Source organism: Pristiophorus japonicus, unplaced genomic scaffold (genome assembly GCF_044704955.1).
Source record: "Pristiophorus japonicus isolate sPriJap1 unplaced genomic scaffold, sPriJap1.hap1 HAP1_SCAFFOLD_118, whole genome shotgun sequence".
Classification (NCBI taxonomy): domain Eukaryota; kingdom Metazoa; phylum Chordata; class Chondrichthyes; family Pristiophoridae; genus Pristiophorus; species Pristiophorus japonicus.
In genome coordinates, this window is record NW_027250842.1 from 387,012 (window position 1) to 414,124 (window position 27,113).

General features: G+C 51.7%; 1 pseudogene; it reads right to left on the reverse strand.

Annotated features, from left to right (window-relative positions):
- Positions 1 to 222: 222 nt before the first annotated feature.
- Positions 223 to 27,113, reverse strand: part of LOC139242036 (E3 ubiquitin-protein ligase BRE1B-like) — an 80,109-nt pseudogene continuing 53,218 nt past the window's right edge.

Genomic DNA, 27,113 nt, shown 5'->3' on the forward strand with positions numbered 1-27,113 from the left:
GAGTCTGATATAAAACCCGGAGTGTTTCGGTAGAGAGAGAGTCTGATCTAAAACCCGGAGCTGATCAATACGGAGAGAGTGCCCTTTATAAAACCTGGAGCGGATCAGTACGGAGAGAGTCTGATATAAAACCCGGAGCTGATCAATACGGAGAGAGTGCCCTTTAGAAAACCTGGAGCGGATCGGTAGAGCGAGTCTGATATAAAACCCGGAGTGGATCAATACGGAGAGAGTGCCCTTTATAAAACCCGGAGCGGATCGGTACAGAGAGAGTCTGATATAAAACCCGGAGCAGATCAATGCGGATGATGAGCCGGCGCCCTCAAAGGTGCCCCGGCTCTGGGGCCATGCGATAGAGTTCTTGCAGCCAGCGCACAGTGCGCCCCCTGGACTCCTCCCAGGTGAACAGCGGGGTGTAGGCGAAGTGCCGGGTGGCCTTGTCTGTCCTCACGGTGAAGGTGGTGGAGGCAAGGGCCAGCGTGAAGCGGTTGAGGAGCGGAGTGAAGGTGTAGAAGGGGCGGAGGGCTGCCTGCAGCAGCTCACCCAGCGAGGCCAGTAGGTAGATCAGGGCGAAAGGCAGCAGAGGCCTCCCCTGGCCGATCAGCCGCACCCCGCAAGGTGCCAGGAACTCCATGTTGAAATCCAGGTAGCTTTTGTCCGGTGACTCGTCGTAGCAGTAATAGACCTGTCCGCCCAGCAACTCTGGGTTCTCCCGCAGGGCCCGGGCTGCCAACAAGTGCATCCAGGCCACGTTCCCTAGAGGAAAGAAAGACTGGGATTTATATAGTGCCAGAGAGAGAGCCAGAGAAAGAGAGAGAGAGAGACACAGAGAGACAGACACAGAGCCAGAGAGAGACACAGAGAGAGAGAGAGAGAGAGACACACAGAGAGAGAGAGAGAGAGGGAGAGAGACAGTGAGAGAGGGAGAGAGAGAGACAGCGAGGAAGAGAGAGACAGCGAGGGAGAGAGAGAGAGAGACAGTGAGAGAGGGAGGGAGGGAGGGAGAGAGAGAGAGAGAGAGAGAGAGAGAGAGAGAGACACAGTGAGGGAGAGAGACTGTGAGAGAGGGAGAGAGACAGTGAGAGAGACAGTGAGAGAGAGAGACAGTGAGAAAGAGAGAGAGAGAGACAGTGAGGGAGAGAGAGAGAGAGACAGTGAGAGAGAGAGAGAGAGACATGAGAGAGGGAGGGAGGGAGGGAGGGAGAGAGAGAGAGAGAGAGAGAGAGAGAGAGAGAGAGAGACACACAGTGAGGGAGAGAGACTGTGAGAGAGGGAGAGAGACAGTGAGAGAGACAGTGAGAGAGAGAGAGACAGTGAGAGAGAGAGAGAGAGAGACAGTGAGAGAGAGAGAGAGAGAGAGAGACAGTGAGGGAGAGAGAGAGAGAGACAGTGAGGGAGAGAGAGAGAGAGACAGTGAGGGAGAGAGAGAGAGACAGTGAGAGTGAGAGAGAGACAGCGAGAGTGAGAGAGAGACAGCGAGAGAGAGAGAGAGACAGCGAGGGAGAGAGAGAGACAGCGAGGGAGAGAGAGAGAGACAGCGAGGGAGAGAGAGAGACAGCGAGGGAGAGAGAGAGACAGCGAGGGAGAGAGAGAGACAGCGAGGGAGAGAGAGAGACAGCGAGGGAGAGAGAGAGACAGCGAGGGAGAGAGAGAGACAGCGAGGGAGAGAGAGAGACAGCGAGGGAGAGAGAGAGACAGCGAGGGAGAGAGAGAGACAGCGAGGGAGAGAGAGAGACAGCGAGGGAGAGAGAGAGACAGCGAGGGAGAGAGAGAGACAGCGAGGGAGAGAGAGAGAGACAGCGAGAGAGGGAGTGAGAGAGAGCGAGAGAGGGAGGGAGTGAGAGACAGAGAGAGAGAGAGAGAGAGAGAGACATTGAGAGAGGGAGAGAGACAGTGAGAGAGACAGAGAGAGAGAGAGAGAGACTGTGAGAGAGGGAGAGAGACAGTGAGAGAGGGAGAGAGACTGTGAGAGAGAGAGAGAGAGAGAGAGAGAGAGAGAGAGAGAGAGAGAGCAAGAGAGAGACAGTGAGGGAGAGAGAGAGACAGCGAGGGAGAGAGAGAGAGAGACAGTGAGAGAGGGAGGGAGAGAGAGAGAGAGAGACACACAGTGAGGGAGAGAGGGAGACTGTGAGAGAGGGAGAGAGACTGTGAGAGAGGGAGAGAGACAGTGAGAGAGAGAGAGAGACTGTGAGAGAGGGAGAGAGAGAGAGAGAGGGAGAGAGACAGTGAGAGAGACAGAGAGACACAGAGAGAGAGAGAGAGAGAGAGAGAGAGAGACAGTGAGGGAGGGAGACAGCGAGGGAGAGAGAGAGACAGCGAGGGAGAGAGAGAGACAGCGAGGGAGAGAGAGAGACAGCGAGGGAGAGAGAGAGACAGACAGTGAGAGAGGGAGAGCGAGAGACAGCGAGGAAGAGAGAGAGACAGCGAGGGAGAGAGAGAGAGGGACAGTGAGAGAGGGAGGGAGAGAGAGAGAGAGAGAGAGAGAGAGAGACACACACAGTGAAGGAGAGAGAGAGACATTGAGAGAGGGAGAGAGACATTGAGAGAGGGAGAGAGACAGTGAGAGAGGGAGCGAGAGACAGTGAGAGAGGGAGCGAGAGACAGTGAGAGAGGGAGCGAGAGACAGTGAGAGAGGGAGCGAGAGACAGTGAGAGAGGGAGCGAGAGACAGTGAGAGAGGGAGAGAGGGGGGTAGAGAGAGGGGGGAGAGAGAGGGGGAGAGAGAGTGTTTATTAATGATTAAAATTGATTATGTTTATGTATAAATGTTAAAAATGTAGATTAAGGCCTGTTTGTGTTGAGATCACGGCTAAGTTTTGTAAGAAACAAAATAAAAGCCCCCACAGAACTGCCGCATGGGTTGTGTGTATGGGAAAGCCATTTAAACTAATCAGAGATGGCTGAGCCAGACCAGGCAGCCACATGTGTGAAGAGAGCCAATAAGGAGCCAGGGTCCAATTGTGGGGCTTTCAGAGGGGACAATGGAATTAAGGGACTCAAGCCACACGGGTTGCTCTCTCTCTTGGACACACGGCACGAGACATCCCTGTAGACCAGCTAACACAGCAAGCCGTGTGTTCAAACCAGCCAGCCAAAGGGAAGTACCACGATGCAGTTTTCCGAGTTGTACGACCCTCCGACAAAGCCACCGATTGGGCCGACTGCTATCAGTGAAGTTACATTAGAAACATAGAAACATAGAAAATAGGTGCAGGAGTAGGCCATTCGGCCCTTCTAGCCTGCACCGCCATTCCGAGAGTTCATGGCTGAACATGCAACTTCAGTACCCCATTCCTGCTTTCTCGCCATACCCCTTGATCCCCCTAGTAGCAAGGACTTCATCTAACTCCTTTTTGAATATATTTAGTGAATTCCACAGGTTCACCACTCTCTGGGTGAAGAAGTTTCTCCTCATCTCGGTCCTAAATGGCTTACCCCTTATCCTTAGACTGTGACCTCTGGTTCTGGACTTCCCCAACATTGGGAATATTCTTCCTGCATCTAACCTGTCTGAACCCATCAGAATTTTAAATGTTTCTATGAGGTCCCCTCTCATTCTTCTGAACTCCAGTGAATACAAGCCCAGTTGATCCAATCTTTCTTGATAGGTCAGTCCCGCCATCCCGGGAATCAGTCTGGTGAATCTTCGCTGCACTCCCTCAATAGCAAGAATGTCATTCCTCAAGTTAGGAGACCAAAACTGTACACAATACTCCAGGTGTGGCCTCACCAAGGCCCTGTACAACTGTAGCAACATCTCCCTGCCCCTGTACTCAAATCCCCTCGCTATGAAGGCCAACATGCCATTTGCTTTCTTAACCGCCTGATGTACCTGCATGCCAATCTTCAATGACTGATGTACCATGACACCCAGGTCTCGTTGCACCTCCCCTTTTCCCAATCTGTCACCATTCAGATAATAGTCTGTCTCTCTGTTTTTACCACCAAAGTGGATAACCTCACATTTATCCACATTATACTTCATCTGCCACGCATTTGTCCACTCACCTAACCTATCCAAGTCACTCTGCAGCCTCATAGCATCCTCCTCGCAACTCACACAGCCACCCAACTTAGTGTCATCCGCAAATTTGGAGATACTACATTTAATCCCCTTGTCTAAATCATTAATGTACAGTGTAAACAGCTGGGACCCCAGCACAGAACCTTGCGGTACCCCACTAGTCATTGCCTGCCATTCTGAAAAGTACCCATTTACTCCTACTCTTTGCTTCCTGACAACCAGTTCTCAATCCACGTCAGCACACTACCCCCAATCCCATGTGCTTTAACTTTGCACATTAATCTCTTGTGTGGGACCTTGTCGAAAGCCTTCTGAAAGTCCAAATATACCACATCAACTGGTTCTCCCTTGTCCACTCTACTGGAAACATCCTCAAAAAATTCCAGAAGATTTGTCAAGCATGATCTCCCTTTCACAAATCCATGCTGACTTGGACCCATCATGTCACCTCATTCTAAATGCGCTGCTATGACATCCTTAATAATTGATTCCATCATTTTACCCACTACTGAGGTCAGGCTGACCGGTCTATAATTCAGTTTTCTCTCTCCCTCCTTTTTTAAAAAGTGGGGTTACATTGGCTACCCTCCACTCGATAGGAACTGATCCAGAGTCAATGGAATGTTGGAAAATGACTGTCAATGCATCCGCTATTTCCAAGGCCACCTCTGTAAGTACTCTGGGATGCAGTCCATCAGGCCCTGGGGATTTATCGGCCTTCAATCCCATCAATTTCCCCAACACAATTTCCCGACTAATAAGGATTTCCCTCAGTTCCTCCTCCTTACTAGACCCCCCGACCCCTTTTATAACCGGAAGGTTGTTTGTATCCTCCTCAGTGAATACCGAACCAAAGTACTTGTTCAATTGGTCTGCCATTTCTTTGTTCCCCGTTATGACTTCCCCTGATTCTGACTGCAGGGGAACTACGTTTGTCTTCACCAACCTTTTTCTCTTTACATATCTATAGAAACTTTTGCAATCCGTCTTAATGTTCCCTGCAAGCTTCTTCTCGTACTCCATTTTCCCTGCCCTAATCAAACCCTTTGTCCTCCTCTGCTGAGTTCTAAATTTCTCCCAGTTCCCGGGTTCGCTGCTATTTCTGGACAATTTGTTTGCGACTTCCTTGGCTTTAATGCTATCCCTGATTCCCCTTGATAGCCACGGTTGAGCCACCTTCCCTTTTTTATTTTTACGCCAGACAGGAATGTACAATTGTTGTAGTTTATCCATACGGTCTCTAAATGTCTGCCATTGCCCATCCACAGTTAACCCCTTAAGTATCATTCACCAATCTATCCTAGCCAATTCACACCTCATACCTTCAAAGTTACCCTTCTTTAAGTTCTGGATCATGGTCTCTGAATTAACTGTTTCATTCTCCATCCTAATGCAGAATTCCACCATATTATGGTCACTCTTCCCCAAGGGGCCTCGCACAACGAGATTGCTAATTAATCCTCTCTCATTACACAACACCCAGTCTAAGATGGCCTCCCCCCTAGTTGGTTCCTTGACATATTGGTCGAGAAAACCATCCCTTATGCACTCTAGGAAATCCTCCTCCACCGTATTGCTTCCAGTTTGGTTAGCCCAATCTATGTGCATATTAAAGTCACCCATTATAACTGCTGCACATTTATTGCATGCACCCCTAATTTCCTGTTTGATGTCCTCCCCAACATCACTACTACTGTTTGGAGGTCTATACACAACTCCCACTAACGTTTTTTGCCCTTTGGTGTTCTGCAGCTCTACCCATATAGATTCCACATCATCCAAGCTAATGTCCTTCCTAACTATTGCATTAATCTCCTCTTTAACCAACAATGTTACCCCACCTCCTTTTCCTTTTATTCTATCCTTCATGAATGTTGAATACCCCTGGATGTTGAGTTCCCAGCCCTGATCATCCTGGAGCCACGTCTCCGTAATCCCAATCACATCATATTTGTTAACATCTATTTGCACAGTTAATTCATCCACCTTATTACGGATACTCCTTGCATTAAGACACAAAGCAGTCAGGCTTGTTTTTATTATAACCTCATCTGTTGTAACTAAGTAACTGCTTACTGCTGCTAATGTGCATGTATGTATATTTTTTAATAAACTCTATTTGTTTGGAAAAAATCGTCTCACTGTCAAATATAAGCCCAGAGATATCTCGAAATCCTACATGCTGTTCCCTGCATTTCTCTTGTAGTTGTCGCAGGGTAAGGAGGGATAATACACTTGGCTTGGAGGCGATGTCACCAGGTTGATTCCTGGGATGGGGGGATTGTCCTATGAGGAGAGATTGAGTAAACTGGGCCTCTACTCTCTGGAGTTTAGAAGAATGAGAGGTGATCTCATCGAAACATACATGATTCTAAGGGGGGATTAACAGGGTAGATACAGGGAGGGCGTTTCCCCCGGTCTGGGGAGTCTAGAACCAGGGGTCACACAGTCTCAGGATAAGGGGTCGGCCATTGAGGACTGAGATGAGGAGAAACTTCTTCACTCAGATGGGGGTGAATCTCTGGAAAACTCTGCCCCAGAGGGCTGTGGGGGCTCAGTCTTTGAGTATATTCAAGGCTGAGGTGGATAGATTTTTGGACTCTCGGGGAATCGAGGGACATGGAGATCGGGCGGGAAAGTGGAGTTGAGGTCGAAGGTCAGCCGTGATCTTATTGAATGGCGGAGCGGGCTCGAGGGGCCGAATGGCCGACTCCTGCTCCTAATTCTTGAGTTATGTTCCACACCATTCTATCTGTACATTCGGAACAGGAGGAGGCCCTTCAGCCCCTCGGGCCTGTTCCGTGCCGTTCCCGTACAGGAAACTTAAGAGCTAAACTGACAGAGCCCAGTGTCGGTGGGTGGGGTGTTAGGGTACGCATATTTTTCTTGGAACAAGGCACAGGAAGAGGCCACGAACAAACTGTTTTGAAGTTAAAAAAAAAAAAACTGTTGGGCTACCTGGGAGGGGAAAAGGCCCCAACCTGAGGCAAGTGATGACTCATCACCCATTAAAAGCAATCCCTATGGTCAAGGAGCAAACTTGGTTATGGGCACAGACAAAGAGACCGATACTATCTATCCCAGCAGCCTTGGAGTTGATTGGCCGCAGGGGATAAAACAATTCACCCCCAGAGACTACCAGTCTGCAAGAAACCAGGACTACAAAGGACCCGATGAAATGCACATTTTTGGATAACAAGGGCATTAAGGATAAGGAGTTATCTTTTGCACTGTCGACTCCGTGTGCAAATTAGTAGCCTTTCAACCTCATCAGCACAGCCAGTTAGACCAATCACCGCATCGATCCAGACGCATTAATCGGACCCCGGCCCAACGGGAAACTTATTCATACTCTGGATATAAACATACGGACACAGAAACACAAGGGGACAGAGAGACAGAAGGACAGGAACAGGAACAGGCGCGGCAGAGAACAGACAGAAGAAGAACCAATCGGTCACGGAATCAACGACCACGGGCCTACAATAGCTACAGCCAGGAATGGTGATTGTATGTCTTCAGTCGATTTCTCTCAGAAGTCCAGTCCTGTAGTTTTTAGTCGGTTTTTGTTGCGTGATATAACCGACGCTGGGTTAAGCCTAAACTTAGTGCCAAGCGTTGTCCTTTCCCCACGATACGTTCCAAGGTCTAAGGATGAGGGTGGAGTGTAAAACAGACACCCCCTACAGGGGGTTGGGTGAGGAGGGGGTGGGGGCAACCCAGTCCACTGTCCACGCTTGACTAACCCACCCATGTGGTTCGAACGGCGGTAGGCCCGAGATAGACCAAACACTCACCCAGGCCTGAGGCCTGCTCACACATCGCAAAACAACAACAACTTGTATTTAAATAGCGCCTTTAACGTAGTGCAACGTCCCAAGGCACGTCACAGGAGTATTATGAGATAAAAAATTTGACACCGAGCCACATAAGTAGAAATTAGGGCAGCTGACCAAAAGCTTGGACAAAGAGGTCGGTTTTAAGGAGCATCTTGAAGGAGGAAAAAGGGACGGAGAGGTTCAGGGAGGGAGTTCCAGAGCTTGGGGCCCAGGCAACAGAAGGCCCGGCCACCGATGGTGGAGCGATTATAACCAGGGATGCTCAGGAGGGCAGAATTAGAAGAGTGCAGACATCTCGGGGGGGGGGGTGGGGATTTGTGGGGCTGGAGGAGGTTACAGAGATAGGGAGGGTGTGAGGGCCATGGAGGGATTTGAAAATAATGATGAGAATTTTGAAATCGAGGCATTGTTTAACCGGGAGCCAATGTAGGTCAGCGAGCACAGGGGGTGATGGGTGAGCGGGACTGGGTGTGAGTTAGGACACGGGGCAGTGAGCACAGTGGGTGATGGGTGAGCGGGACTGGGTGTGAGTTAGGACACAGGGCAGTGAGCACAGGGGGTGATGGGTGAGCGGGACTCGGTGTGAGTTAGGACACGGGGCAGTGAGCACAGGGGGTGATGGGTGAGTGGGACTCGGTGTGAGTTAGGACACGGGGCAGTGAGCACAGGGGGAGATGGGTGAGTGGGACTCGGTGTGAGTTAGGACACGGGGCAGTGAGCACAGGGGGTGATAGGTGAGTGGGACCCGGTGTGAGTTAGGACACGGGGCAGTGAGCACAGGGGGTGATGGGCGAGTGGGACTCGGTGTGAGTTAGGACACGGGGGCAGTGAGCACAGGGGGTGATGGGTGAGCGGGACTCGGTGCGAGTTAGGACACGGGGCAGTGAGCACAGGGGGTGATGGGTGAGTGGGACCCGGTGTGAGTTAGGACACGGGGATGTGAGCACAGGGGGTGATGGGTGAGTGGGACTCGGTGTGAGTTAGGACACGGGGGCAGTGAGCACAGGGGGTGATAGGTGAGCGGGACTCGGTGTGAGTTAGGACACGGGGGCAGCTGAGTTATGGATCACCTCTAGTTTACGTCGGGTAGAATGTGGGAGGCCAGCCAGGAGTGCGTTGGAATAGTCAAGTCTGGAGGTAACAAAGGCACAGATGAGGGCTTCAGCAGCGGATGAGCTGGGCAGCGAGGAGCGGAGTTTTGCCGGATTTCACACCTCGCCGCTCAAAACCCGGCACGGATTCGGTCCCGAGGATTCCGGATTTTGGACCTTGGAGCTGTGTGGAACTTCAACGAACGTAAACGGGCGAGACCCGGGGCACCGGTGAAGGCTGGGAGTCATGTTTTGGTCTCCGTATTTAAGGAAGGATATACTTGCTTTGGAGGCTGTTCAGAGAAGGTTCACTCGGTTGATTCCGGAGAGGAGGGGGTTGATTTATGAGGAAAGGTTGAGGAGGTTGGGCCTCTACTCATTGGAATTCAGAAGAATGAGAGGTGACCTTATCGAAACGTATCAGATTATGAGGGGGCTCGACAAGGTGGATGCAGAGAGGATGTTCCCACTGATGGGGGAGACTAGAACTAGGGGGCATGGTCTTAGAATAAGGGGCCGCCCATTTAAAACTGAGATGAGGAGGAATTTCTTCTCTCAGGGGGTTGTAAATCTGTGGAATTCGCTGCCTCAGAGAGCTGTGGAGGCTGGGACTGGGACATTGAATAAATTTAAGCCAAAAATAGACAGTTTCTTAACCGATAAGGGAGTGAAGGGTTATGGGGAGCGGGCGGGGAAGCGGAGCTGAGTCCATGATCGGATCAGCCATGTTCGGATTGAATGGCGGAGCAGGCTCGAGGGGCCGAATGGCCGACTCCTGCTCCTATTTCTTACGTTGACCTTACCCACGTAGACACACCCACTTTGAACGGTCGTAGGCCCGAATCGCACCAGACGACCGCCCAGCCGCGAGGCCCGCTCGTACAAGGCCCTCAGTATGGCGAAGCCCTCACCGTAGATGCCCGTCGGCCTCAGGGCACACGTATGCAGCCTCTTCCCGCCTGCCACCTGTTGGCAAAGCACCAAGAACGGTCTCTTAGTCACGCTTTCCCTTGCCATGTTTTCTTTGATTCATTCAAGGGATGTGGGCGTCGCTGCCAAGGCCCAGCATTTATTGCCCATCCCCTGATCGCCCTCGAGAAGGTGGTGGTGAGCCGAATTCTTGAACCGCTGCAGTCCGTGTGTTATCTCTGCACCTGTGAGTATATGAGTAATCTACACAGAGACTGGGCAAACCAAATATGCAGTAATAATGTTGATAAGCCTCGCATCAACAAGAGCAGACATTGGCGACGAGATACAACACCGCCTCCAGTGCGCCAGTGCAGCCTTCGGCCGCCTGAGGAAAAGAGTGTTCGAAGACCAGGCCCTCAAATCCACCACCGAGCTCATGGTCTACAGGGCTGTAGTAATACCCGCCCTCCTGTGTGGCTCAGAGACATGGACCATGTACAGTAGGTATCTCACCCCCAGCTCATGGTCTACAGGGCTGTAGTAATACCCGCCCTCCTGTGTGGCTCAGAGACATGGACCATGTACAGTAGGTATCTCACCCCCAGCTCATGGTCTACAGGGCTGTAGTAATACCCGCCCTCCTGTGTGGCTCAGAGACATGGACCATGTACAGTAGGTATCTCACCCCCAGCTCATGGTCTACAGGGCTGTAGTGATACCCGCCCTCCTGTATGGCTCAGAGACACGGGCCATGTACAGTAGACACCTCAAGTCGCTGGAGAAATACCACCAACGATGTCTCCGCAAGATCCTGCAAATCCCCCGGGAGGACAGACGCACCAACGTTAGCGTCCTCGACCAGGCCCAACATCCCCAGCATCGAAGCACTGACCACACTCGACCAGCTCCGCTGGGCAGGGCCACATTGTCCGCATGCCCCCCGACACGAGACTCCCAAAGCAAGCGCTCTACTCGGAACTCCTTCACGGGCAAACGGGCCAAAGGTGGGCAGAGGAAACGTTACAAGGGACCACCCTCAAAGCCCTCCCTGATATAAAGTGCAACATCCCCACCAACACCTGGGAGTCCCTGGGCCCAAAGACCAGTCCGTCCTCAGTGGAGGAAGTGCATCCGGGAGGGCGCTGAGCACCTCGAGTCTCGTCGCCGAGAGCGTGCAGATATCAAGCGCAGGCAGCGGAAGGAGTGTGCGGCAAACCAGTCCCACCCTCCCCTTCCCTCAACGTCTGTCTGTCCCACCTGTGACAGGGACTGTGGTTCTCGTATTGGACTGTTCAGCCACCGAAGAACTCACTTCAGGAATGGAAGCAAGTCTTCCTCAATCCCCAGGGACTGCCGATGATGATCGGAATCTCTTACTGTCTGTTTATTTTTACCACAGTGAGTTGGGGCCCATCTTTGCATGTCGTGCCTTACCTGTAGAGCTTGTTTAATTCCTGGAGACGCCAGTTATACTATCAGGGATGGTTAGCAGCGTCAGTCAGGACCCCTTTTATAGAGAGTCTCCCCATCAGGGACCCCTTTTATAGAGGGAGTCTCCCCATCAGGGACCCCTTTTATAGAGAGTCTCCCCATCAGGGACCCCTTTTATAGAGAGTCTCCCCATCAGGGACCCCTTTTATAGAGGCCCCTTTTATAGAGAGTCTACCCATCAGGACCCTTTTATAGGGGGGTCTCCTTAGGGTATCCCCTTTTATAGAGAGTCTCCCCATCAGGGACCCTTTTATAGAGAGTCTCCCCATCAGGGACCCCTTTTATAGAGAGTCTCCCCATCAGGGACCCCTTTTATAGAGAGTCTCCCCATCAGGGACCCCTTTTATAGAGAGTCTCCCCATCAGGGACCCCTTTTATAGAGAGTCTCCCCATCAGGGACCCCTTTTATAGAGAGTCTCCCATCAGGGACCCCTTTTATAGAGAGTCTCCCCATCAGGGACCCCTTTTATAGAGAGTCTCCCCATCAGGGACCCCTTTTATAGAGAGTCTCCCATCAGGGACCCCTTTTATAGAGAGTCTCCCCATCAGGGACCCCTTTTATAGAGAGTCTCCCCATCAGGGACCCCTTTTATAGAGAGTCTTCCCATCAGGGACCCCTTTTATAGAGAGTCTCCCCATCAGGGACCCCTTTTATAGAGGGAGTCTCCCCATCAGGGACCCCTTTTATAGAGGAGTCTCCCCATCAGGGACCCCTTTTATAGAGGGAGTCTCCCCATCAGGGACCCCTTTTATAGAGAGTCTCCCCATCAGGGACCCCTTTTATAGAGAGTCTCCCCATCAGGGACCCCTTTTATAGAGAGTCTCCCCATCAGGGACCCCTTTTATAGAGAGAGTCTCCCCATCAGGGACCCCTTTTATAGAGAGTCTCCCCATCAGGGACCCCTTTTATAGAGGGAGTCTCCCCATCAGGGACCCCTTTTATAGAGAGTCTCCCCATCAGGACCCCTTTTATAGAGGGAGTCTCCCCATCAGGGACCCCTTTTATAGAGAGTCTCCCCATCAGGGACCCCTTTTATAGAGAGTCTCCCCATCAGGGACCCCTTTTATAGAGAGTCTCCCCATCAGGGACCCCTTTTATAGAGAGTCTCCCCATCAGGGACCCCTTTTATAGAGAGTCTCCCCATCAGGGACCCCTTTTATAGAGAGTCTCCCCATCAGGGACCCCTTTTATAGAGAGAGTCTCCCCATCAGGGACCCCTTTTATAGAGTCTCCCCATCAGGGACCCCTTTTATAGAGAGAGTCTCCCCATCAGGGACCCCTTTTATAGAGGGAGTCTCCCCATCAGGGACCCCTTTTATAGAGAGTCTCCCCATCAGGGACCCCTTTTATAGAGGGAGTCTCCCCATCAGGGACCCCTTTTATAGAGAGTCTCCCCATCAGGGACCCCTTTTATAGAGAGAGTCTCCCCATCAGGGACCCCTTTTATAGAGGGAGTCTCCCCATCAGGGACCCCTTTTATAGAGAGTCTCCCCATCAGGGACCCCTTTTATAGAGAGTCTCCCCATCAGGGACCCCTTTTACAGAGAGTCTCCCCATCAGGGACCCCTTTTATAGAGGGTCTTCCCATCAGGGACCCCTTTTATAGAGAGTCTCCCCATCAGGGACCCCTTTTATAGAGAGTCTCCCCATCAGGGACCCCTTTTATAGAGAGTCTCCCCATCAGGGACCCCTTTTATAGAGAGTCTCCCCATCAGGGACCCCTTTTATAGAGGGAGTCTCGCCATCAGGGACCCCTGTTGAAGAGGTTCAGATGCATGAACTCCTCCTGTGCCGTGTTGAAGTCTCTCACCTGGCACCCATTGGCCTCAAGGATCAGTTTCTCTGCCTTGGCCTTGGTTCTGCAATAGGCCGTCGAATGGCAGGTGTTGTACTTGGTCTCCTCATTGCCTCTACGGGAAAGAAACATCAGAACATAAGAAATGTGAGCAGGAGTCGGCCATTCGGCCCCTCGAGCCTGCTCCGCCATTCAATGAGCTCACGGCTGACCTTCGACCTCAACTCCACTTTCCCGCCCGATCCCCATATCCCTCGATTCCCTTAATATCCAAAAATCTATCGATCTCGGCCTTGAATATACTCAAAGACTGAGCCTCCACAGCCCTCTGGGGCAGAGAATTCCAAAGATTCACCCCCCTCTGAGTGAAGAAGTTTCTCCTCATCTCAGTCCTCAATGGCCGACCCCTTATCCTGAGACTGTGACACCCCTGGTTCTAGACTCCCCAGCCAGAGGAAACACCCTCCCTGTATCTACCCTGTCAAGCCCTGTAAGAATTTTACACTTTTCAATGAGATCACCTCTCATTCTTCTAGAGAATATAGGTCTAGTCTGCTCAATCTCTCCTCATTTAATTTTTTGAAGGGGTAAGAGAGTAGACAAGGGTAATGCAGTCGATGTAATTTATCTAGATTTTCAAAAGGCCTTTGATAAGATATCCCATAATAGACTGATGAACAATAGTCAGAGAATGCAGAGTCAGGGGACAAGTAGCAGAATGGATAGCTAGCTGGCTTCAAACAGAGAAACAGAGAAACAGAGAAACATAGAAAATAGGTGCAGGAGTAGGCCATTCGGCCCCTCGAGCCTGCACCGCCATTCAATGAGTTCATGGCTGAACATGCAACTTCAGTACCCCATTCCTGCTTTCTCGCCATACCCCTTGATCCCCCGAGTAGTAAGGACCTCATCTAACTCCTTTTTGAATATATTTAGTGAATTGGCCTCAACAACTTTCTGTGGTAGAGAATTCCACAGGTTCACCACTCTCTGGGTGAAGAAGTTTCTCCTCATCTCGGTCCTAAATGGCTTACCCCTTATCCTTAGACTGTGAGCCCTGGTTCTGGACTTCCCCAACATTGGGAACATTCCTCCTGCATCTAACCTGTCTAAACCCGGAAGAACTTTACACGTTTCTATGAGATCCCCTCTCATTCTTCTGAACTCCAGTGAATACAAGCCCAGTTGATCCAGTCTTTCTTGATATGTCAGTCCCGCCATCCCGGGAATCAGTCTGGTGAACCTTCGCTGCACTCCCTCAATAGCAAGAATGTCCTTCCTCAAGTTAGGAGACCAAAACTGTACACAATACTCCAGGTGTGGCCTCACCAAGGCCCTGTACAACTGTAGTAACACCTCCCTGCCCCTGTACTCAAATCCCCTCGCTATGAAGGCCAACATGCCATTTGCTTTCTTCACCGCCTGCTGTACCTGCATGCCAACCTTCAATGACTGATGTACCATGACACCCAGGTCTCGTTGCACCTCCCCTTTTCCTAATCTGCCACCATTCAGATAATAGTCTGTCTCTCTGTTTTTACCACCAAAGTGGATAACCTCACATTTATCCACATTATACTTCATCTGCCATGCATTTGCCCACTCACCTAACCTGTCCAAGTCACCCTGCAGCCTCATAGCATCCTCCTCGCAGCTCACACTGCCACCCAGCTTATTGTCATCCGCAAATTTGGATCAAGACAGAAAGCAGAGAGTGGGGTTAAAGGGTAGCTATTCACAGTGGTATTAGATGGGTAATGGTGTTCCACAAGTGTTATGTAGGTACATTCTGTTTGTAGCCACCAGATGGCGTCATTGTTGGAGGCCACTGAGCAGCGCGCACATGGTGCCGCTCTGGTATAAAAGGCCAGCCATTTTGAGAGTCAGGCACTTTGGGCCTAAATAAAGTAGAGCCAAGGTTGTAACTTGCTTAGTTAAACAGTACTCAGTTTGAACCTTTATTGCATACATAACAACAAGGATCAGTGCTGGGACCACTGTTGTTCACAATTTATATTAACCATTTAGACTTTGGAATCAGAATTTGCGAATTACATTAAATTGGGGGCGACAGTCAGTACTGAGGAGGATTGCTACAAATTACAGGAGGACATTGATAAATTTGCTGAATGGGCATCTAATTGGCAAATGAAGTTCAACCACAGATAAATGCGAGGTGTTACATTTTGGTCGGAAGAATAGGGAGGTCACTTATTACTGGGAGGGTGGGAGACTGGGTGGGGCAGAGGAACAAAGGGATCTCGGAGTACAGATACACAAATCACTAAACGTTGTGACACAGGTTAGCAAGGCGGTAAAAAAGAAAACCAAGCACTAGGGGTTATTTGTAGAGGAAGAGAACTGAAAAGTAGGGAAGTTATGCTAAACCTGTATCGAACCTTGGTTAGACCACACTTGGTTAGACCACAGTTGCCACTGGACCAAGACCCAGCTCTGTCAAGCCCGTGTGGTGGCTGGTGAGCAACGGCCACCCCACGTTAAAAAAATCCACGCACAGGCATCTTCCACCCTTCAGGATCTGTAGTTCAGGATCTGGAATATTAGGTCCTTCATTGGAATACCTGTGAACTTCTACTTTTTTGGCGTGGAAGCAAGTCACCCTCGTTTTGAGGAACTTCCTATGATGAGACCACACTTGGAGCTCTGGGCTCTGTGCACAGTTCTGGTCTGGTTAGACCACACTTGGAGCACCGCGCACAGTTCTGGTCTGGTTAGACCACACTTGGAGCACCGCGCACAGTTCTGGTCTGGTTAGACCACACTTGGAACACTGCGCACAGTTCTGGTCTGGTTTGACCACACTTGGAGCACCGCGCACAGTTCTGGTCTGGTTAGACCACACTTGGAGCACTGCGCACAGTTCTGGTCTGGTTAGACCACACTTGGAACACTGCGCACAGTTCTGGTCTGGTTAGACCACACTTGGAGCACTGCGCACAGTTCTGGTCTGGTTAGACCACACTTGGAGCACTGTGCACAGTTCTGGTCTGGTTAGACCACACTTGGAGCACTGCGCACAGTTCTGGTCGCCACATTATAAAAAGGATATAGAGGCACTGGGGAGGGTGCAGAGAAGATTTACAAGGATGATACCAAAAATGCGAGTGTATACATATCAGGAAAGGATGAACAGGCTGGGCCTCTTTTCTCTTGAAAAAAGACAGCTGAGAGGTGACCTAGTAGAGGTCTTTAAAATTATGTATGGTTTTGATAGAGTGGATAAAGAGAGAGTGTTCCCACTTGTGGGGAAGAGCAATACTAGAGGCAGAATATTATCTGAATGGTGGCAGATTAGGAAAAGGGGAGGTGCAATGAGACCTGGGTGTCATGGTACATCAGTCTTTGAAAGTTGGCATGCAGGTCCAGCAGGCGGTGAAGAAGGCAAATGGTATGTTGGCCTTCAAAGCGAGGGGATTTGAGTATAGGAGCAGGGGGGTCTTACTGCAGTTGTACAGGGCCTTGGTGAGGCCTCATCTGGAACATTGTGAACAGTTTTGGTCGCCTAATCTGAGGAAGGACATGCTTTCTATTGAGGGAGTGCAGTGAAGGTTCACCAGACTGATTCCCGGGATGGCAGGACTGACATATGAGGAGAGACTGGATCGACTAGGCTTATATTCACTGGAATTTAGAAGGATGAGAGGGGATCTCATAGAAACATATAAAATTCCGACGGAACTGGACAGGTTAGATGCAGGAAGAATGTTCCCGATGTTGGGGAAGTCCAGAACCAGGGCTCACAGTCTGAGGATAAGGGGTAAGCCATTTAGGACCGAGATGAGGAGAAACTTCTTCACTCAGAGAGTTGTTAACCTGTGGAATTCTCTACCGCAGAGAGTTGTTGATGCCAGTTCATTAGATATATTCAAGAGGGAGTTAGATGTGGCCCTTACGGCTAAAGGGATCAAGGGGTATGGAGAGAAAGCAGGAAAGGGGTACTGAGGTGAATGATCAGCCATGATCATATTGAATGGTGGTGCAGGCTCGAAGGGCCAGATGGCCCACTCCTGCACCTATTTTCTATGTTTCTGTGTTAATAGAAGATAGTCACCAAGAAATCCAATGGGGAATTCAGAAGAAACCTCTTTACCCAGAGAGTGGTGAGAATGTGGAACTCACTGCCACAGGGAATGGTTGAAGCAAATAGTATCGATGCTTTTAAGGGGAGGCTGGACAAGCGTATGAGGGACAAGGGAATAGAGGGTTATGCTGATAGAGTTAGATGAGGAGGCTCGAGTGGAGAATATCCTTCCTTAAGTTAACACAGAATTGGTTGATGGGTGTTTTTGTGACTGGAAGGATGTTTCCAGTGGGGTTCCGCAGGGCTCAGTACTGGGACCCTTGCTTTTTGTGGTATATATCAACGATTTAGATTTGAATATATGGAGTATGATTAAGAAGTTTGCAGACGACACTAAAGTTGGCTGTGTGGTTGATAATGAAGAGGAAAGTCATGGGCTGCAGGAGGATATCAATCTACTGGTCAGGTGGGCAGAGCAGTGGCAAATGGAATTTAATTCAGAGAAGTGTGAGGTGATGCACTTTGGCAGGGCTAATAAGGAAAGGGTATAAACGGTAGGCCACAAAGGGACCTGGGAGTGCTTGTCCACAGATCCCCGAAAGTAGCAGGCCAAGTGAATAAGGTGGTTAAGAAGGCATACGGAATGCTTGCCTTTATTGGCCGAGGCATAGACTGTAAGAGCAGGGCGGTTATGCTTAAATTGTATAATACTCTGGTTAGGCCACAGCTGGAGTATTGCGTGCAGTTCTGGTCGCCCTATTATAGGAAGGATGTGATTGTACTAGAGAGGGCGCAAAGGAGATTTACGAGGATGCTGCCTGGAATGGAGAATCTTAGTTATGAGGACAGATTGGACGGGCTGGGTTTGTTCTCATTGGAACAGAGGAGGTTGAGAGGAGACCTCATCGAGGTGTACAAAATATTGAGGGGCCTGGATATAGTGGATAGTAAGGGTCTATTTCCATTGGTGGAGGGGTCAATTACGAAGGGGCATAGTTTTAAGGTGGTTGGTGGAATGTTTAGAGGGGATTTGAGGGGGGCTTCTTTACACAGAGGGTTGTGGGGATCTGGAACTCGCTGCCTGGAAGAGTGGTGGATACAGAAACCCTCACCACTTTTAAGAGATGGTTGGATGGGCACTTAAAGTGCAGTAACCTGCAGGGTTACAGACCTAGAGCTGGTCATTGGGGTTAGACTGGGTGACCTTTGGTTGGACGGAGCAGATATAATGGTAAGTACTGCAGGGAATAGAATACGGCCAGGGTGATCTCCTGGACTCGTGTCGATCGCCTGGATGGGTCGGAGAGGAATGTTCCCAGATTTCTCTCCGTAAATTGGCCTGGGATTTTATCTGGTTTTGGCCTCTCCCAGGAGATCACATGGCTCCAGTTGGGGTGGAGTGTAGAATGTTTCAGTATAAGGGGTGTCGCAGGTGTGTGGGGCGGGCTGGTTGGGCTGGGTGCTCTTTGCCTTTCCACCATTGTCCATGGGTTTATATGTAACATAGAAACATAGAAACATAGAAAATAGGTGCAGGAGTAGGCCATTCAGCCCTTCTAGCCTGCACCCCCATTCAATGAGTTCATGGCTGAACATGAAACTTCAGTACCCCCTTCCTGCTTTCACGCCATACCCCTTGATCCCCCGAGTCGTAAGGACTTCATCTAACTCCCTTTTGAATATATTTAGTGAATTGGCCTCAACTACTTTCTGTGGTAGAGAATTCCACAGGTTCACCACTCTCTGGGTGAAGAAGTTTCTCCTTATCTCAGTCCTAAATGGCTTACCCCTTATCCTTAGACTGTGACCCCTGGTTCTGGACTTCCCCAACATTGGGAACATTCTTCCTGCATCCAACCTGTCCAAACCCGTCAGAATTTTAAACGTTTCTATGAGGTCCCCTCTCACTCTTCTGAACTCCAGTGAATACAAGCCCAGTTGATCCAGTCTTTCTTGATAGGTCAGTCCCACCATCCCGGGAATCAGTCTGGTGAATCTTCGCTGCACTCCCTCCACTCGATAGGAACTGATCCAGAGTCAATGGAATGTTGGAAAATAACCTCCAGGGTTGCTGACTGAGGGCCGTGCGGCTCTTTGTCGGCCGGCGCGGACACGATGGGCCGAAATGGCCTCCTCCTGAGCTGTAAATTTCTATGTTTCTATGTTAATTAAATCAAACTATAGTCAAAAGCAGTGTAATGATCATCGCCTTTCCTGCAGTGAAAGAATGAGCTGCTTAAAAATGATTGTCTCTGTTATATATGTGGACTTGTATTTACTCTGTACAGCCACCAGAGGGCTCATCCCCTGGAGTCCCAAGGGATCCCAAAATCCCTTGGGAGCACAGGTATTTAAGGAGGCTTCACAGGTTGGAGAGGCACTCTGGAGACCTGCAATAAAAGACTACGGTCACACTTTACTTTGAGCTCACAGTGTTCAGTCTGACTCTTTCTCCATACACAACAACTGGCGACGAGATACAGATAGCGAACCCAAAGATCAGTGGGCATCCTGGAGAAATTCTCGGAGGGAGATGATTGGGAAACTTTTGTGGAGCGACTCGACCAATACTTCGTGGCCAATGAGCTGGATGGGGAAGAGAGCGCTGCCAAACGAAGGGCGATTCTCCTCACCGTCTGTGGGGCACCAACGTATGGCCTCATGAAGAATCTGCTCACTCCAGCGAAACCCATGGAGAAATCGTACGATGATTTGTGCACACTGGTCCGAGAGCTTTTGAACCCAAAGGAAAGCGTTCTGATGGCGAGGTACCGGTTCTACACCTACAACAGGTCTGAAGGCCAGGAAGTGGCGAGTTATGTCGCCGAGCTAAGACGCCTTGCAGGACATTGCGAATTTGAAGGACATTTGGAGCACATGCTCAGAGACTTTTTCGTACTTGGCATTGGCCACAAAACCATAGTTCGCAAACTTTTGACTGTAGAGACCCCAACCTTAAGTAAGGCCATAGCGATAGCCCAGGTGTTCATTGCCACCAGCGACAATACGAAGCAAATCTCTCAGCACACAAGTGCTGCTACAAGTACTGTGAACAAAGTGATGTTGTTTTCGAATCGAAACGTACAGGGCAGGTCACACATACCTGCAGCTGCACGTCTGCAGATGACTCAACGAGTCCACCGTCAAGGGTGATGAATGCCAGGCCATTAACACCTTTGTTGGCACTGCGGGGGTGATCATCATTTCCATTCATGCCGATTTAAAGAGTACGTTTGCAAGGGCTGTGGAACAATGGGACACCTCCAATGAGGGTGCAGGCGAGCTGCAAAGCCTGTTAAACCTGCAAACTTCTATGTTGCAGAAGAGGACAGATCCATGGAGGATCACGGCAAACCAGAGCATCAGATAGAGGAGGCAGAGGTACATGGGGTGCACACATTCACCACGAACTGTCCCCCGATAATGCTGAATGTTGAACTAAATGGACTCCCAGTGTCAATGGAGCTGGACACGGGCGCGAGCCAGTCCATCATGGGCAAAAAGACTTTCGAAAGGTTGTGGTGCAACAAGGCCTCAAGGCTAGTCTTAACTCCAGTTCGCATGAAACTAAGAACTTACACTAAAGGACTGATTCCTGTAATCGGCAGTGCTACCGTAAAGGTCTCCTACGATGGAGCGGTGCACAAGCTACCACTCTGGGTGGTACCGGGCGATGGTCCCACGCTGCTCGGCAGGAGCTGGCTGGAACTGGGACGACGTCCGGTCGCTATCGCCCACTGACGACATTTCATGTGCCCAGGTCTTAAACAAATTTCCTTCGCTGTTCAAACCAGGCATCAGGAAATTCCAAGGAGCAAAAGTTCACATCCATCACAAGGCGAGAGCAGTACCGTACATGATGAGAGAAAGGGTAGAGATCGAGCTAGACCGGCTGCAAAGAGAGGGCATCATTTCACCGATCGAGTTCAACAAGTGGGCCAGTCCTATCGTCCCAGTCCTCAAGGGAGACGGCACCATCAGAATCTGTGGCGATTACAAAGTAACTATCAATCGTTTCTCCCTGCAGGACCAATACCCACTACCAAAGGCCGACGACCTCTTTACAACGCTGGCGGGAGGAAAGACATTCGCGAAGCTAGATCTGACTTCAGCCTACATGACGCAGGAACTGGAGGAATCATCGAAGGCCCTCACCTGCATCAACACGCACAAAGGTCTTTTTGTTTATAACAGATGCCCGTTTGGAATCCGATCAGCGGCGGCGATATTCCAGAGAAACATGGAAAGTTTACTGAAGTCAGTCCCGCACACCGTGGTCTTCCAGGATGACATCCTGGTCACATGTCGGAACACAGTCGAGTATCTGCAGAACCTGGAGGAGGTTCTTAGTCAACTCAACCGCGTGAGGCTCAGGTTAAAACGCTCGAAGTGCGTTTTCCTGGTGCCTGAAGTGGAGTTCCTGGGAAGGAGGATTGCGGCGGACGGCATCAGGCCCACCAACGCGAAGACGGAGGCAATCGAGAACACACCGAGGCCACAGAACGTGACGGAGCTGCGGTCGTTTCTGGGACTCCTGAACTACTTTGGTAACTTCTTACCGGGTCTCAGCACCCTGCTAGAACCACTGCATGTCTTACTGCATAAAGGGGGCAAATGGGTTTGGGGCAAAAGCCAAGAAAATGCCTTTGTAAAAGCGAGAAAATTGTTACGCTCAAACAAATTGCTTGTGTTGTATGATCCATGTAAGCGTTTGGGACGAGCATGTGATGCGTTGTCATATGGCGTCGGGTGTGTATTGCAACAAGCTAATGATTTCGGGAAACTGCAACCGGTTGCTTATGCATCCAGGAGTCTGTCTAAGGCCGAGAGAGCCTACAGCATGATTGAGAAAGAAGTGTTAGCGTGTGTCTGTGGGGTAAAGAAAATGCATCAATACCTGTTTGGGCTAAAATTCAAATTGGAAACTGACCATAAGCCACTTATATCCTGTTTTCCGAGAGTAAAGGGATAAATACCAACGCATTGGCCCGCATCCAGAGATGGGCGCTCATGTTGTCCGTGTACAATTACGCCATCTGCCACAGGCCAGGCACAGAAAACTGCGCCGATGCTCTCAGTAGGCTTTCATTGCCCACCACGGGGGTGGAAATGGCACAGCCCACAGATCTAGCCATGGTTATGGAAGCATTTAAGAGTGAGCAATCACCCATCACTGCCCGGCAGATCAAAACCTGGACAAGCCAGGACCCCTTATTATCTCTAGTCAAAAGCTGTGTGCTTCACGGGAGCTGGTCCAGTGTCCCTGTGGAAATGCAGGAAGAGATAAAGCCGTTCCAGCGGCGCAAAGATGAAATGTCTATACAGGCAGACTGCCTTCTGTGGGGCAATCGAGTAGTGGTCCCCAAGAAGGGCAGAGACACCTTCATCAATGATCTCCACAGTCCCCACCCAGGCATTGTAATGATGAAAGCGATAGCCAGATCCCACGTGTGGTGGCCCGGTATCGATGAGGACTTAGAGTCCTGCGTTCACAGATGTAACACATGCTCGCAGTTAAGCAATGTACCTAGGGAGGCGCCGCTAAGTTTATGGTCCTGGCCCTCCAAACCGTGGTCTCAGGTACACGTCGACTATGCAGGCCCGTACTTGGGTAAAATGTTCCTTGTGGTTGTAGACGCGTACTCCAAGTGGATTGACTGTGAGATAATGTCGGCTAGCACGTCCGCTGCCACCACTGAAAGCCTGCGGGCCATGTTTGCCACTCACGGCTTACCCGATGTCCTGGTAAGTGACAACGGGCCATGTTTTACCAGTGCTGAGTTCAAAGAATTCATGACCTGTAACGGGATCAAACATGTCACATCTACCCCGTTTAAACCAGCGTCCAATGGTCAGACAGAGAGAGCAGTGCAAACCATCAAGCAAGGCTTGAAGAGGGTAACTGAAGGCTCACTGCAGACTCGCCTATCCCGAGTCCTGCTTAGCTATCGCACGAGACCCCACTCACTCACTGGGATCCCACCTGCTGAACTGCTCATGAAAAGAGCACTTAAGACAAGGCTCTCGTTAGTTCACCCTGACCTACATGAACAGGTAGAGAGCAGGCGGCTTCAACAAAGTGCATACCATGATAGCGCAAATGTGTCACGTGAGATTGAAATCAATGATCCTGTATTTATATTGAATTATGGACAAGGTCCCAAGTGGTTTCCCGGCACTGTGTTTCGGGTCAAACTTTCAAATGGACTCATTCACCGGAAACACTTGGACCAAATCAAATTCAGATTCACGGACTACCCTGAGCAACCCACCTTGGACCCTACCTTTTTTGATCCCCCAACACACACACCAGTGGCAACAGGCACCACGGTTGACCATGAAGCAGAAACCATCATCCACAGCAGCCCAGCAGGACCCAACACACAAGGCAGCCCAGCAAGGCCCCAACACACCAGGCAGCCCAGCAAGGCCCCAACACACCAGGCAGCCCAGCAAGGCCAGCTGTACAGCAGCCCAGCAAGGCCCCAACACACCAGGCAGCCCAGCAGGACCCAACACACAAGGCAGCCCAGCAAGGCCCCAACACACCAGGCAGCCCAGCAAGGCCCCAACACACCAGGCAGCCCAGCAAGGCCAGCTGTACAGCAGCCCAGCAAGGCCCCAACACACCAGGCAGCCCAGCAAGGCCAGCTGTACAGCAGCCCAGCAAGGCCCCAACACACCAGGCAGCCCAGCAAGGCCACAACACACCAGGCAGCCCAGCAAGGCCACAACACACCAGGCAGCCCAGCAAGGCCAGCTGTACAGCAGCCCAGCAAGGCCCCAACACACCAGGCAGCCCAGCAGGACCCAACACACCAGGCAGCCCAGCAAGGCCAGCTGTACAGCAGCCTAGCGAGGGCCCAACAAATGATTCAACAACACCAGCTTTCACACCGAGACGATCAACCAGGGCAAGAAGGGCCCCAGATCGACTCACATTGTAAATAGTTACACTATTGACTTTGGCGGGGTGTGTTGTTATGTATGTGGACGTGTATTTACTCTGTACAGCCACCAGAGGGCTCATCCCCTGGAGTCCCAAGGGATCCCATAATCCCTTGGGAGCACAGGCACTTAAGGAGGTTTCACAGGTTGGAGAGGCACTCTGGTGTTCAGTCTGACTCTTTCTCCCTATACAACAGTCTCATTCTATTGCAATGTGCCAGCCCTGACTCAGTGGCTCTCCCTCTTTCCCTCGCCTCAGACACAAAGTCATGGGTTCCAGCCCCATGCACTCCAGACACACAAGCCCCATAATGCAGGCCGACGCTCCCCGCTTACCAGTACTGAGGGAGTGTCGCACTATGGGAGAGGCAGTGCTGAGGGAGCCCCGCACTGTCGGAGGGGCAGTACTGAGGGAGCGCTGCACTGTCGGAGGGGCAATACTGAGGGAGCTCCGCATTGTCGGAGCGGCAGTACTGAGGGAGCTCCGCACTGTCGGAGGGGCAGTACTGAGGGAGCGCCGCACTGTCGGAGGGGCAGTACTGAGGGAGCGCCGCACTGTCGGAGGGGCAGTACTGAGAGAGCGCCGCACTGTCGGAGGGGCAGTACTGAGGGAGTGCCGCACTGTCGGAGGGGCAGTACCGAGGGAGCGCCGCACTGTCGGAGGGGCAGTACTGAGGGAGCCCCACACTGTCGGAGGGACAGTACTGAGGGAGCCCCACACTGTCGGAGGGACAGTACTGAGGGAGCCCCACACTGTCGGAGGGACAGTACTGAGGGAGCCCCACACTGTCGGAGGGACAGTACTGAGGGAGCCCCACACTGTCGGAGGGACAGTACCGAGGGAGCGCCGCACTGTCGGAGGGGCAGTACTGAGGGAGCCCCACACTGTCGGAGGGACAGTACTGAGGGAGCCCCACACTGTCGGAGGGGCAGTACTGAGGGAGCGCCGCACTGTCACAGGTGCCGCCTTAGGAATGAGACATTAAACCAAGGGGGTTCCGTCTGTCCCCTCAGGTGGATATAAAAATTGGAAGAAGAGCAGGGGAGATATATCCCGGGTCCGGTATTTAATCCCTCATCCAACATCACTAAAATATCACAGGTGATCTGGTCATTACCGCACAGTTGTTTGTGGGAGCTTGCTGTGCGCAAATTGGCTGCCACGTTTCTCGACATTGCAACAGTGGCTAGACTTCGAAAGAGGGGCTTCATCGGCTGTGCAGCGCATTGGGACGTCACTAGGATGTGCAAGGCACTATAGAAATTCAGTCTCCGTTTGTTCACGGTCTCGCAACTGGTCACTGCTTGAACCTGGGAGACGATGTACCTGTAAAAATGTTGCCACTGGCGATTGGGGCCCACGACCTCCATAGTGCTGGTATAGACCAAGGACTGGATTCCATGCTGGACACAGGCGTCAATCACGTGGCGGGTCCCTGCGGACGAGAGCAACGCAGGATGTGTCAGAACAGCAGCTGGAGGGTGCAGCGGGGGCAGAGGTTGTGAGGCTTTCGAAGGTTGAATGTCGCCTGGCCAACTGTCCACACATAAACGCCCCACTGTCGGAGGGGAAGTACTGAGGGAGCACCGCACTGTCGGAGGGGCAGTACTGAGGGAGTGCCGCACTGTCGGAGGGGCAGTACTGAGGGAGCTCCACACTGTCGGAGGGGCAGTACTGAGGGAGTGCCGCACTGTCGGAGGGGCAGTACTGAGGGAGCTCCACACTGTCGGAGGGGCAGTACTGAGGGAGCTCCACACTGTCGGAGGGGCAGTACTGAGGGAGCTCCACACTGTCGGAGGGGCAGTACTGAGGGAGCTCCACACTGTCGGAGGGGCAGTACTGAGGGAGCTCCACACTGTCGGAGGGGCAGTACTGAGGGAGCGCCGCACTGTCGGAGGGGAAGCGCTGAGGGAGCGCCGCACTGTCGGAGGGGCAGCGCTGAGGGAGTGCCGCACTGTCGGAGGGGCAGCCCTGAGGCAGCGCCACACTGTCGGAGGGGCAGTACTGAGGGAGCTCCGCACTGTCGGAGGGGCAGTACTGAGGGAGCGCCGCACTGTCGGAGGGGCAGTACTGAGGGAGCGCCGCACTGTCAGAGGGGCAGTACTGAGGGAGCGCCGCACTGTCGGAGGGGCAGTACTGAGGGAGCGCCGCACTGTCGGAGGGGCAGTACTGAGGGAGTGCCGCACTGTCGGAGGGGCAGTACTGAGGGAGCGCCGCACTGTCGGAGGGGCAGTACTGAGGGAGCGCCGCACTGTCGGAGGGGCAGTACTGAAGGAGCGCCGCACTGTCGGAGGGGCAGTACTGAGGGAGTGCCGCACTGTCGGAGGGGCAGTACTGAGGGAGTGCCGCACTGTCGGAGGGGCAGTACTGAGGGAGTGCCGCACTGTTGGAGGGCAGTACTGAGGGAGTGCCGCACTGTCGGAGGGGCAGTACTGAGGAGCGCCGCACTGTCGGTAAAACCAGTTGGATTTGATGACAAGACGTTCAGATGCAAGTTAAGGATTCTAACGCGTTCTGATGGATCAGAGACTCAACCGAGAGTAACGGGCAGTTCCTGCCGGGAACAGTGGTGGTGGGGCGCTGTTGACATCACAGCGGTATGATCGGGAGGGTAATTACTCCCCCGCGTTCCCCCGGGGCTCACCTTGCACATTCACTGCCTGCATGGTGGCCTCGGGAATCCGCCACAGAAATCGATGATGCTCGCCAAATGGAAGATGAGGTCAACGCCCTCCGCGGCTCGAGATACCTGCTCACGCTCGGTGAGGTCCCCTTCAATCAGCCTCACCGTGACAGACTCTGAACAGAGAGGGAGAGAGAGAGAGGAGAGAGAGACAGAGAGAGAGAGAGAGAAGAGAGACAGAGAGGGAGACAGAGAGAGAGAGAGAGAGGGAGACAGAGAGAGACAGAGAGAGAGAGAGAGAGAGCGAGAGAGAGAGAGGAGACAGAGAGAGACAGAGAGAGAAAGAG